The sequence below is a fragment of the Leuresthes tenuis genome, unplaced genomic scaffold (genome assembly GCF_036924035.1).
Source record: "Leuresthes tenuis unplaced genomic scaffold, fLeuTen1.0.hap1 SCAF_103, whole genome shotgun sequence".
Taxonomy (NCBI): Eukaryota; Metazoa; Chordata; class Actinopteri; order Atheriniformes; family Atherinopsidae; genus Leuresthes; species Leuresthes tenuis.
Window position 1 is genome coordinate 23,812 of NW_027325457.1, and position 13,000 is coordinate 36,811.

Sequence of the window (13,000 nt, forward strand, 5' to 3'; positions counted from 1 at the left end):
TGGACATTCAGACCTTCTTGCAGCCGAAAACCTCCGCTCCTCTTTTGATCATACATTGTCGGGCATTCACACCTTGTCTTACCCGCTTTTTACAAACTTTAGTCGGACATTCAAACCTTCTTGCAGCTGAACCACCTCCGCTCCCTGTTTTGATCATATATGGTCTGGCAATAGTACCTTTTCTTACCCGTTTGTGAGTAATTATGGCTGGACATTCACACCTTCTTGCAGCCGAACACAACCTCTCCCGCTTTTGATGATATATGGTCCGGCATTCTTACCTTTTCTAACACATTTTTCAGCAATTATGGTCGGACATTCACACCTACTCACAGACGAACACCTCCGCTCCCACATTTGATGGTGTATAGTCGGGATTTCTCACCCTTTCTCATCAGCTTTTTGCAAATTATGATCTGATATTCACACCTACTTGCAGTCGAACAGCTCTGCTCCCGCTTTTGATTATGTTTGGTTGGATATTCGAACATTTTCTTAAAGCTTTTTACAAACTTTGGTCGGACGTTCACACCGTCTTGCAGCCGAACACCTCCGCTTCCGCTTTTGATGGTGTATAGTCGGGCATTCGAGCCTTTTCTTACCCACCTATTACTTACTATGGTTGGACATTCAAACCTTCTTGTAGCCGAACACATCCGCTCCTGCTTTTGATGATGTATGATTTGGCATTCGCACCTTTTCTTACCCATTTTTCAGTAATTTTTGGTCGGACATTCACACCTTCTTGCACCTGAACACCTCTGCTCCCGCTTTTGATGGTGTATAGTCGGGCTTTCGAGCCTTTTCTTCCCCGATTTTTACAAATTATGGTTGGACATTCAGACCTTGCAGCCGAAAACCTCCGCTCCCTCTTTTGATCATACATTGTCGGGCATTCGCCCCTTGTCTTACACGGTTTTTACAAACTTTAGTCAGACATTCACACCTTGCAGCTGAACCACCTCCATTCCCTGTTTTGATCATGTGTGGTCTGGAAATGCTACCTTTTCTTCCCCCGTTTGTGAGTAATTATGGCTGGACATTCACACCTACTTGCAGCCGAAAAACCACCTCTCCCGCTTTTGATGATGTATTGTCCGGCATTCTAGTCTTTTCTATCACATTTTTCAACAATTATGATCTGACGTTCACACCTTCTTGCAGCCGAACACCCCCGCTTCCGCTTTTGATGGTATATATTCGGGTATTCGAACCTTCTCTTACCCGCTTTTTACAAACCATGGTTGGACTTTCATACCTTCTTGTTGCTGAACAACTCCACTCCTGCTTTTGATGATTTATGGTTGGACATTCGCATCTTTTCCTACCCATTTTTCAGTAATTATGGGTGGATATTCACATCTTCTTGCAGCTGAACACCTCCTCTCCCGCTAATGATCATGTAAGGTTTGATATTCGAAAATTTTCTTTCATGTTTTAAAGCAATTATTAATGGACATTCACACCTACTTGCAGCCGAACACCACCTCTCCCGCTTTTGATGATGTATGGACCGGCATTCTTACCTTTTCTAACACATTTTTCAGCAATTATGGTTGGAGAATCACACCTACTCACAGCCGAACAACTCCGCTACCGCATTTGATGGTGTATAGTCGGGATTTCTCACCCTTTCTCATCAGCTTTTTGCAAATTATTCTCTGACATTCACACCTACTTGCAGTCGAACAGCTCTGCTCCCGCTTTTGATTATGTTTGGTTAGATATTCGAACCTTTTCTTAACTGCTTTTTACAAACTTTGGTTGGACGTTCACACCTTCTTGTAGCCGAACACATGCACTCCTGCTTTTGATGATGTATGGTTGGGCATTCGCACCTTTTTTTTTACCCATTTTTCAGGTATTATGGGTGGACATTCACACCTTCTTGCAGCTGAACACCTCCTCTCCCACTTATGATCATTTGTGGTTTGATTTTCGAAAATTTTCTTTCATGTTTTCTAGCAATTATTGATGGACATTTAGAGCTTCTTGCAGCTGAACACCACCTCTCCCGATTTTGATGATGTATGGACCGGCATTTTTACCTTTTCTAACACATTTTTCAGCAATTATGGTTGGAGATTCACACCTACTCACAGCCGAATAACTCCGCTACCGGATTTGATGGTGTATAGTCGGGCATTCTCACCCTTTCTCATCAGCTTTTTGCAAATTATGATCTGACATTCACACCTACTTCCAGTCGAACAGCTCTGCTCCCGCTTTTGATTATGTTTGGTTAGATATTCGAACCTTTTCTTAACTGCTTTTTACAAACTTTGGTCGGACGTTCACAATATCTTGCAGCCGAACACCTCCGCTTCCGCTTTTGATGGTGTATATTCGGGCATACGAACCTTTTCTTACCCGCTTTTTACAAACCAAGGTCGGACTTTCACACCTTCTCTTAGCTGAACAACTCCGCTCCCTCTTTTGATTGTGTACAGTCGGGTAATTTAACCTTTTCTTACCCGCTTTTTACCATCTATGGTCGGACATTCACACCGTCTTACAGCGGAACACCTCCGCTCCCTCTTTTGATGATGTATGGTTAGGCATTCGCACCTTTTCTTACCCGCTTTTTCAGTAATTATGGGTAGACATTCACACCTTCTTGCAGCTGAACACCTCCTCTCCCGCTTATGATCATGTGCAGTTTGATATTCGAAAATTTTCTTTCATGTTTTCTAGCAATTATTGATGGACATTCAGACCGTCTTGCAGCTGAACACCTCCGCTCCCACTTTTGATGGTGTATAGTCGGGCATTCGAGCCTTTTCTTCCCCGGTTTTTACAAATTATGGTTGGACATTCAGACCTTCTTGCAGCCGAAAACCTCCACTCCCTCTTTTGATCATACATTGTCGGGCATTCGCACCTTTTCTTACCCGCTTTTTACAAACCATGGTCAGACTTTCACACCTTTTAGTAGCCGAACAACTCCGCTCCCGCTATTGATTGTGTACAGTCGGGTATTTTAACCTTTTCTTACCCGCTTTTTACCAACTATGGTTGGACATTCACACCTTCTTACAGCAGAAACACCTCCGCTCCCTGTTTTGATTATGTATGGTTTGACATTCGCACCTTCTCTCACCCGCCTTTTACTATGGTCGGCCATTCACAGCTTCCTCTCCACCATACTTGTATGGTGGGATATTCACACCCACCTGCATCCGAAGACCTCCGCCCCCACTTTTGTTGATATTTAGTCGGTCATTCGCACCTTACCCGCTTTTGGCAAACTATGGCCTTCTTGCAGCCAAACACCTCTGATCTCGCTTTTGATGATGTAAGGTTGGGCATTCAGACCTTGCTTCACCTGCTTTTCAAAAAATATAGTCGGACATTCACACCCACTTGCATCCGAAGACCTCCGCCCCAAATTTTGTTGATATTTAGTCGGACATTCGCACCTTACCCGCTTTTGGCAAACTATGGCCTTCTTGCAGCCAAACACCTCTGATCTCGCTTTTGATGATGTAAGGTTGGGCATTCAGACCTTGCTTCACCTACTTTTCACCAAATATAGTCGGACATTCACACCTTCTTGCAGCCGAACACTTCCGCTCCACCTTTTAGTGTTCTATCACACCTTTTTTTCACCGCATTTTATACATTATGGTTGGAAATTTTCAACCACTCTCATCCGAAGACCTCTCCTCCCGCTTTTGTTAATATATCTGAACTTTAGTCGGACATTCACACCTTCTTGCAGCTGAACACCTCCTCTCCCACTTATGATCATGTGTGGTTTGATTTTCGAAAATTTTCTTTCATGTTTTCTAGCAATTATTGATGGACATTTAGAGCTTCTTGCAGCTGAACACCACCTCTCCCGATTTTGATTATGTATGGACCGGCATTTTTACCTTTTCTAACACATTTTTCAGCAATTATGGTTGGAGATTCACACCTACTCACAGCCGAACAACTCCGCTACCGCATTTGATGGTGTATAGTCGGGCATTCTCACCCTTTCTCATCAGCTTTTTGCAAATTATGATCTGACATTCACACCTACTTGCAGTCGAACAGCTCTGCTCCCGCTTTTGATTATGTATGGTTGGATATTCGAACCTTTTCTTAACTGCTTTTTACAAACTTTGGTTGGACGTTCACACCTTCTTGTAGCCGAACACATGCACTCCTGCTTTTGATGATGTATGGTTGGGCATTCGCACCTTTTTTTTACCCATTTTTCAGGTATTATGGGTGGACATTCACACCTTCTTGCAGCTGAACACCACCTCTCCCGATTTTGATGATGTATGGACCGGCATTTTTACCTTTTCTAACACATTTTTCAGCAATTATGGTTGGAGATTCATACCTACTCACAGCCGAACAACTCCGCTATCGCATTTGATGGTGTATAGTCGGGCATTCTCACCCTTTCTCAACAGCTTTTTGCAAATTATGATCTGATATTCACACCTACTTGCAGTCGAACAGCTCTGCTCCCGCTTTTGATTATGTTTGGTTGGATATTCGAACATTTTCTTAACTGCTTTTTACAAACTTTGGTCGGACGTTCACACCGTCTTGCAGCCGAACACCTCCGCTTCCGCTTTTGATGGTATATAGTCGGGCATTCGAGCCTTTTCTTACCCGCCTATTACTTACTATGGTTGGACATTCAAACCTTCTTACAGCCGAACACATCCGCTCCTGCTTTTGATGATGTATGATTTGGCATTCGCACCTTTTCTTACCCATTTTTCAGTAATTTTTGGTCGGACATTCAGACCTTCTTGCACCTGAACACCTCTGCTCCCGCTTTTGATGGTGTATAGTCGGGCTTTCGAGCCTTTTCTTCCCCGATTTTTACAAATTGTGGTTGGACATTCAGACCTTGCAGCCGAAAACCTCCGCTCCCTCTTTTGATCATACATTGTCGGGCATTCGCCCCTTGTCTTACACGGTTTTTACAAACTTTAGTCAGACATTCACACCTTGCAGCTGAACCACCTCCATTCCCTGTTTTGATCATGTGTTGTCTGGAAATGCTACCTTTTCTTCCCCCGTTTGTGAGTAATAATGGCTGGACATTCACACCTACTTGCAGCCGAAAAACCACCTCTCCCGCTTTTGATGATGTATTGTCCGGCATTCTAGTCTTTTCTATCACATTTTTCAGCAATTATGATCTGACATTCACACCTACTTGCAGTCGAACAGCTCTGCTCCCGCTTTTGATTATGTTCGGTTGGATATTCAAACCTTTTCTTAACTGCTTTTTACAAACTTTGGTCGGACGTTCACACCTTCTTGCAGCCAAACACCTCCGCTTCCGCTTTTGATGGTATATATTCGGGTATTCGAACCTTCTCTTACCCGCTTTTTACAAACCATGGTTGGACTTTCATACCTTCTTGTAGCTGAAAAACTCCACTCCTGCTTTTGATGATTTATGGTTGGACATTCGCATCTTTTCCTACCCATTTTTCAGTAATTATGGGTGGATATTCACACCTTCTTGCAGCTGAACACCTCCTCTCCCGCTAATGATCATGTAAGGTTTGATATTCGAAAATTTTCTTTCATATTTTAAAGCAATTATTAATGGACATTCACACCTACTTGCAGCCGAACACCACCTCTCCCGCTTTTGATGATGTATGGACCGGCATTCTTAGCTTTTCTAACACATTTTTCAGCAATTATGGTTGGAGAATCACACTTACTCACAGCCGAACAACTCCGCTACCGCATTTGATGGTGTATAGTCGGGATTTCTCACCCTTTCTCATCAGCTTTTTGCAAATTATTCTCTGACATTCACACCTACTTGCAGTCGAACAGCTCTGCTCCCGCTTTTGATTATGTTTGGTTAGATATTCGAACCTTTTCTTAACTGCTTTTTACAAACTTTGGTTGGACGTTCACACCTTCTTGTAGCCGAACACATGCACTCCTGCTTTTGATGATGTATGGTTGGGCATTCGCACCTTTTTTTTTACCCATTTTTCAGGTATTATGGGTGGACATTCACACCTTCTTGCAGCTGAACACCTCCTCTCCCACTTATGATCATTTGTGGTTTGATTTTCGAAAATTTTCTTTCATGTTTTCTAGCAATTATTGATGGACATTTAGACCTTCTTGCAGCTGAACACCACCTCTCCCGATTTTGATGATGTATGGACCGGCATTTTTACCTTTTCTAACACATTTTTCAGCAATTATGGTTGGAGATTCACACCTACTCACAGCCGAATAACTCCGCTACCGGATTTGATGGTGTATAGTCGGGCATTCTCACCCTTTCTCATCAGCTTTTTGCAAATTATGATCTGACATTCACACCTACTTCCAGTCGAACAGCTCTGCTCCCGCTTTTGATTATGTTTGGTTAGATATTCGAACCTTTTCTTAACTGCTTTTTACAAACTTTGGTCGGACGTTCACAATATCTTGCAGCCGAACACCTCCGCTTCCGCTTTTGATGGTGTATATTCGGGCATACGAACCTTTTCTTACCCGCTTTTTACAAACCAAGGTCGGACTTTCACACCTTCTCTTAGCTGAACAACTCCGCTCCCTCTTTTGATTGTGTACAGTCGGGTAATTTAACCTTTTCTTACCCGCTTTTTACCATCTATGGTCGGACATTCACACCGTCTTACAGCGGAACACCTCCGCTCCCTCTTTTGATGATGTATGGTTAGGCATTCGCACCTTTTCTTACCCATTTTTCAGTAATTATGGGTAGACATTCACACCTTCTTGCAGCTGAACACCTCCTCTCCCGCTTATGATCATGTGCAGTTTGATATTCGAAAATTTTCTTTCATGTTTTCTAGCAATTATTGATGGACATTCAGACCGTCTTGCAGCTGAACACCTCCGCTCCCACTTTTGATGGTGTATAGTCGGGCATTCGAGCCTTTTCTTCCCCGGTTTTTACAAATTATGGTTGGACATTCAGACCTTCTTGCAGCCGAAAACCTCCACTCCCTCTTTTGATCATACATTGTCGGGCATTCGCACCTTTTCTTACCCGCTTTTTACAAACCATGGTCAGACTTTCACACCTTTTAGTAGCCGAACAACTCCGCTCCCGCTATTGATTGTGTACAGTCGGGTATTTTAACCTTTTCTTACCCGCTTTTTACCAACTATGGTTGGACATTCACACCTTCTTACAGCAGAAACACCTCCGCTCCCTGTTTTGATTATGTATGGTTTGACATTCGCACCTTCTCTCACCCGCCTTTTACTATGGTCGGCCATTCACAGCTTCCTCTCCACCATACTTGTATGGTGGGATATTCACACCCACCTGCATCCGAAGACCTCCGCCCCCACTTTTGTTGATATTTAGTCGGTCATTCGCACCTTACCCGCTTTTGGCAAACTATGGCCTTCTTGCAGCCAAACACCTCTGATCTCGCTTTTGATGATGTAAGGTTGGGCATTCAGACCTTGCTTCACCTGCTTTTCAAAAAATATAGTCGGACATTCACACCCACTTGCATCCGAAGACCTCCGCCCCAAATTTTGTTGATATTTAGTCGGACATTCGCACCTTACCCGCTTTTGGCAAACTATGGCCTTCTTGCAGCCAAACACCTCTGATCTCGCTTTTGATGATGTAAGGTTGGGCATTCAGACCTTGCTTCACCTACTTTTCACCAAATATAGTCGGACATTCACACCTTCTTGCAGCCGAACACTTCCGCTCCACCTTTTAGTGTTCTATCACACCTTTTTTTCACCGCATTTTATACATTATGGTTGGAAATTTTCAACCACTCTCATCCGAAGACCTCTCCTCCCGCTTTTGTTAATATATCTGAACTTTAGTCGGACATTCACACCTTCTTGCAGCTGAACACCTCCTCTCCCACTTATGATCATGTGTGGTTTGATTTTCGAAAATTTTCTTTCATGTTTTCTAGCAATTATTGATGGACATTTAGAGCTTCTTGCAGCTGAACACCACCTCTCCCGATTTTGATTATGTATGGACCGGCATTTTTACCTTTTCTAACACATTTTTCAGCAATTATGGTAGGAGATTCACACCTACTCACAGCCGAACAACTCCGCTACCGCATTTGATTGTGTATAGTCGGGCATTCTCACCCTTTCTCATCAGCTTTTTGCAAATTATGATCTGACATTCACACCTACTTGCAGTCGAACAGCTCTGCTCCCGCTTTTGATTATGTATGGTTGGATATTCGAACTTTTTCTTAACTGCTTTTTACAAACTTTGATTGGACGTTCACACCTTCTTGTAGCCGAACACATGCACTCCTGCTTTTGATGATGTATGGTTGGGCATTCGCACCTTTTTTTTACCCATTTTTCTGGTATTATGGGTGGACATTCACACCTACTCACAGCCGAACACCTCCGCTCCCGCATTTGATGGTGTATATTCGGGCATACGAACCTGTTCTTACCCGCTTTTTACAAACCATGGTCGGACTTTCACACCTTCTTGTAGCTGAACAACTCCGCTCCCTCTTTTGATTGTGTACAGTCGGGCATACAAATCTGTTCTTACCCGCTTTTTACAAACTATGGTCGGACATTCAAACCTTCTTGTAGCCGAACACATCCACTCCTGCTTTTGATGATGTATGGTTGGGCATTCGCACCTTTTCTTACCCATTTTTCAGTAATTATGGGTGGATATTCACACCTTCTTGCAGCGGAACACCTCCTCTCCCGCTTATGATTATGTGCGGTTTGATATTCGAAAATTTTCTTTCATGTTTTATAGCAATTATTGATGGACATTCATACCTTCTTGAAGCCGAACACATCCACTCCTGCTTTTGATGATGTATGGTTGGGCATTCGAACCTACTTGTTGCCCGTTTTTCATTAATTATGGGTGGACATTCACACCTTGTCGCAGCCAAACACCTCCGCTCCCTGTTTTGATCATACATTGTCGGGCATTCGCACCTTTTCTTACCCGCTTTTTATTAACTTTAGCCGGACATTAACACCTTCTTTCAGCTTAACCACCTCCGCTCCCTGTTTTGATCATGTATGGTCTGGCAATACTACCTTTTCTTACCCATTTGTGAGTAATTATGGCTGGACATTCACACCTACTTGCAGCCGAACACCACCTTTCCCGTTTTTGATGATGTATGGAACGGCATTCTTACCTTTTCTAACACATTTTTCAGCAATTATGGTTGGAGATTCACACCTACTCACAGCCGAACACCTCCGCTCCCGCATTTGATGGTGTATATTCGGGCATACGAACCTGTTCTTACCCGCTTTTTACAAACCATGGTCGGACTTTCACACCTTCTTGTAGCTGAACAACTCCGCTCCCTCTTTTGATTGTGTACAGTCGGGCATACAAATCTGTTCTTACCCGCTTTTTACAAACTATGGTCGGACATTCAAACCTTCTTGTAGCCGAACACATCCACTCCTGCTTTTGATGATGTATGGTTGGGCATTCGCACCTTTTCTTACCCATTTTTCAGTAATTATGGGTGGATATTCACACCTTCTTGCAGCGGAACACCTCCTCTCCCGCTTATGATTATGTGCGGTTTGATATTCGAAAATTTTCTTTCATGTTTTATAGCAATTATTGATGGACATTCATACCTTCTTGAAGCCGAACACATCCACTCCTGCTTTTGATGATGTATGGTTGGGCATTCGAACCTACTTGTTGCCCGTTTTTCATTAATTATGGGTGGACATTCACACCTTGTCGCAGCCAAACACCTCCGCTCCCTGTTTTGATCATGTATGTTTTGACATTCGCACCTTTTCTCACCTGCTTTTTACTATTGTCGGCCAATCACAGCTTCCTCTCCACCATACTTGTATGGTAGGAAATTCTCACCCACTCTCATCCGAAGACCTCTCCTCCCGCTTTTGTTAATATTTAGTCGGGCATTCGAACCTTTTCTTACCCACTTTTTACAAATTATGGTCGAACATTCCCACCTACTTGCAGCTGAATACTTCCGCTCCACCTTTTAGTGATGTATGGTTGGCATTTGCACCTTTTGTTACCCTCTTTTTATACTGATTGCTGAAGATTAAGTTGTTCTTTCTCAAACTACAATTTTTTTTTAATTGTTGAAACTTGATTTGAAGTGGATAAATAAGGAGGACAAACAGTTTTAAGTCACCCTGATAGAAGAAATTAATTTTATAGCAAAATCTGTATTTCGTCATATGTCGAGAGATGCTTATTGCTGAAGAAGTTCTTTCTCATTCTACAAAGTACAACGTTGTTTATCGTTGAAACTTGATTAGACATGAATAAATATGAAGGACAAAGCAGTCTTAACTTGGTTTGAGTTAATTAATTAGTTTTATAGGAGAATCCGAATTCGTGCTTATTTTTGGATTCCTGAAGAATGAGTCTGGTTCTTTCTCATAATACAAAGTTTGTTGTTTATTGTTGAAACTTCATCAGAAGTGAAGAAATAAATGAATGCCTATCAACAAATGTGGGATCTAAACTCTACTGCTTCCTCTAAAATAATTTATTTTCTCAATTCAGAAATGTGTGTGTGTAAGTCACAACACCCGTGACACCAAAACGGCTTTCTTTTTTCTCTTTTCTCTACACTCTGCACTATGAGCACACACACCAAATCAGAAAGGCTTTTTTCTCTCTTTTCTACATTATGGACTGTGGGGACACAAAACCGCTCTCTCTTTTTTTTTTTGATTGTGTGCCAGGGCGTTGTCTCACGTATTAGATTATGCTTAAGATACGAATGGGTTTATCAATCACATCAGAATCCATACATACTGGTCCTCCCGTAATAAAATGGTCGGATCTTATCAAACACACTTTGTTTCTTGTGACAATCAAGTCAGCGAAACAGCGTATACACGTCAAGACACTGAATCAAGTTTGCCACAAGAACTCATAAGTTTGGCAGTATTGCTCTGCCGTCAGCAATCATACACCCATTTTATTTTCGTGAGACATGTACAAGCACCTGTTCATCTACTGTTCTATCACTATGAATTAGTGATCTATTATCAATAAGGATACTTCTACAACTACTATCAAAGTATGTCCGGACTTCTTATGTTGTCAGTTGCTATATATGAATAAGTGGGTAGCTACTGACAAGCATTAAGCATGTCACACAGCCCAAACATATAACATTTCAGGACACACCACACAGTTAACAACCACAGTGAAGTGTCAAAGCCCAAACATTCAACAGGACACTTACACAACACATTCAAATCAAACAGTCAGACAACATACAAGAACATATACCCCAGCCGGCATTGCTCCCTGCCTATTTTCCTACAGCTCACTATGTGTGCGCACACCTTTATTCACAAACTCTTCAACTTATACTCTTTTACCGAAGCTGCTACAGCTCGATTGGCCGAATACCCTTAGATCCTATTTCGGTGAATTTGACATCTGCCTTACATGTAACAGATTAGCGGTTTAGCAGTTTTAATTTAGTTTGAGTGAAGGAATTCATTTTATAGCAAAATCCGAAATCGTGAAGCACTCATGAAAGTAAGCTTATTCTCGGATTCCTGAAACTTTAGATTTGCTCTTTCTTTTACTGCAAAGTACAACGTTGTTTTTTTTGTTTAAATCTTTCTAGACATGGTAAATATGAACGACAAAGCAGTTTTAACATAGTTTGAGTGAAGGAATTCATTTTATAGATAAAATCCCAAGAGTCTGCAGAGAAAAGAGAGTGAATGCGAAGTAGACTTTAACACGGCTATGGGAGCGAGCCGAGTGTCGGCTAACCGGGAGAATTGCTTGAAAGAAACGCGACACAGAATGAGCGGTCAGAACAAAGCCTCAATACGGGATTCTCGTGGTGTTTTTGTTGCTGCCTTGTCTTTTGCATAGAGTAAAAGACAAGGCAGCCATCGAATAGGGCCCGATTGTTCCTACTTGGTCAGCCGAGGAGCAAGGGGGGGGGGGCAAGCGTCTCAACCAAGCAAAGCTCACCATGGGGAAGGTGGCTATACCAACTAGCCTGATGCCCTGCTCCCGCAGTGACGGATAATCGTACTCTGGTTTCTCTTCATAACATACAAGTCTTTCGCCTTTTACTAAAGACTTCCGTGGAGAGCAGCACTAATGAGTTGTTTCTATTATTGTCAGGCTTTACCTTTGCGGGTGAAGCCCTTTCTGTCTGTGCAAAAGAAATCTTGCTACTTTGCAGAGTGACTTCTCTGAGTAGAGTCGCCTTACTTGTTGCGACTGTGCCGATGTTCGAAGCTGGAGTGCAAAGTTGTTGCTTGAATGGTGCTTGCTGGAGCATGCGGGAGTGCAAAGTTATACCATTTAAAAGGGCTGAAGAGTGAGTGCTCAGTGCAGCGGGTGGGCGGAGGTGCAACGTGACACTCTGGCCACCTATGGCCATAAAAAGAACACTGCTACAAGTGCGCATTGTGCCAGCAAGGGCCCTCGGACCTGAAACAGTGGACAGTTATCGCTTCTCGGCCTTTTGGCTAAGATCAAGTGTAGTATCTGTTCTTATCAGTTTAATATATAAAACATATAAAATGGATTTTTAAGAATAGGAGTTGAAAAAGAAGCTTGCTCCGTTCACTCCAAGCCTCGACCCGGTACTGCAGTGCCGCTGGGAACGGTGCGCTCTCCTCTGCTCTTGTGAAAAAGCAAACAGCGGTGCAGGATGGAAGTTTCAGGGAGCCCAAGATGAAACTTTCTTTTAATCTGCTGAGAAAAGAGAGTGAATGCGAAGTGGACTTTAACACGGCTCTGGGAGCGAGCCGAGTGCGGGCTAACCGGGAGAATTGCTTGAAAGAAACGCGACACCGAATGAGTGGTCAGAACAAAGCCTCAAGACGGTGTTCCCGTGGTGTTTGTGGCTGCCTTGTCTTTTGCACAGAGTAAAAGACAAGGCAGCCATCGAATAGATTGTTTCTACTTGGTCAGCCGAGGAGCAGGGGGGGGGGGGCAAGCGTCTCAACCAAGCAAAGCTCACCAAGTAGGAACAATCGGGCCCTTTTCGATGGCTGCAACACCTGA

At 42.9% G+C, this 13,000-nt stretch overlaps 1 non-coding gene and 1 pseudogene across 1 annotated transcript; both read left to right on the forward strand.

The window, feature by feature from the left end:
• The first annotated feature begins 12,013 nt into the window (after positions 1 to 12,013).
• On the forward strand, positions 12,014 to 12,127 carry LOC140287006 (U5 spliceosomal RNA). The gene has a single exon (XR_011911391.1). It is a non-coding gene; the product is annotated as a U5 spliceosomal RNA (small nuclear RNA).
• A 312-nt stretch (positions 12,128 to 12,439) lies between these two features.
• LOC140286995 (U2 spliceosomal RNA) lies at positions 12,440 to 12,610 on the forward strand (annotated as a pseudogene).
• The last annotated feature ends 390 nt before the right edge of the window (positions 12,611 to 13,000 follow it).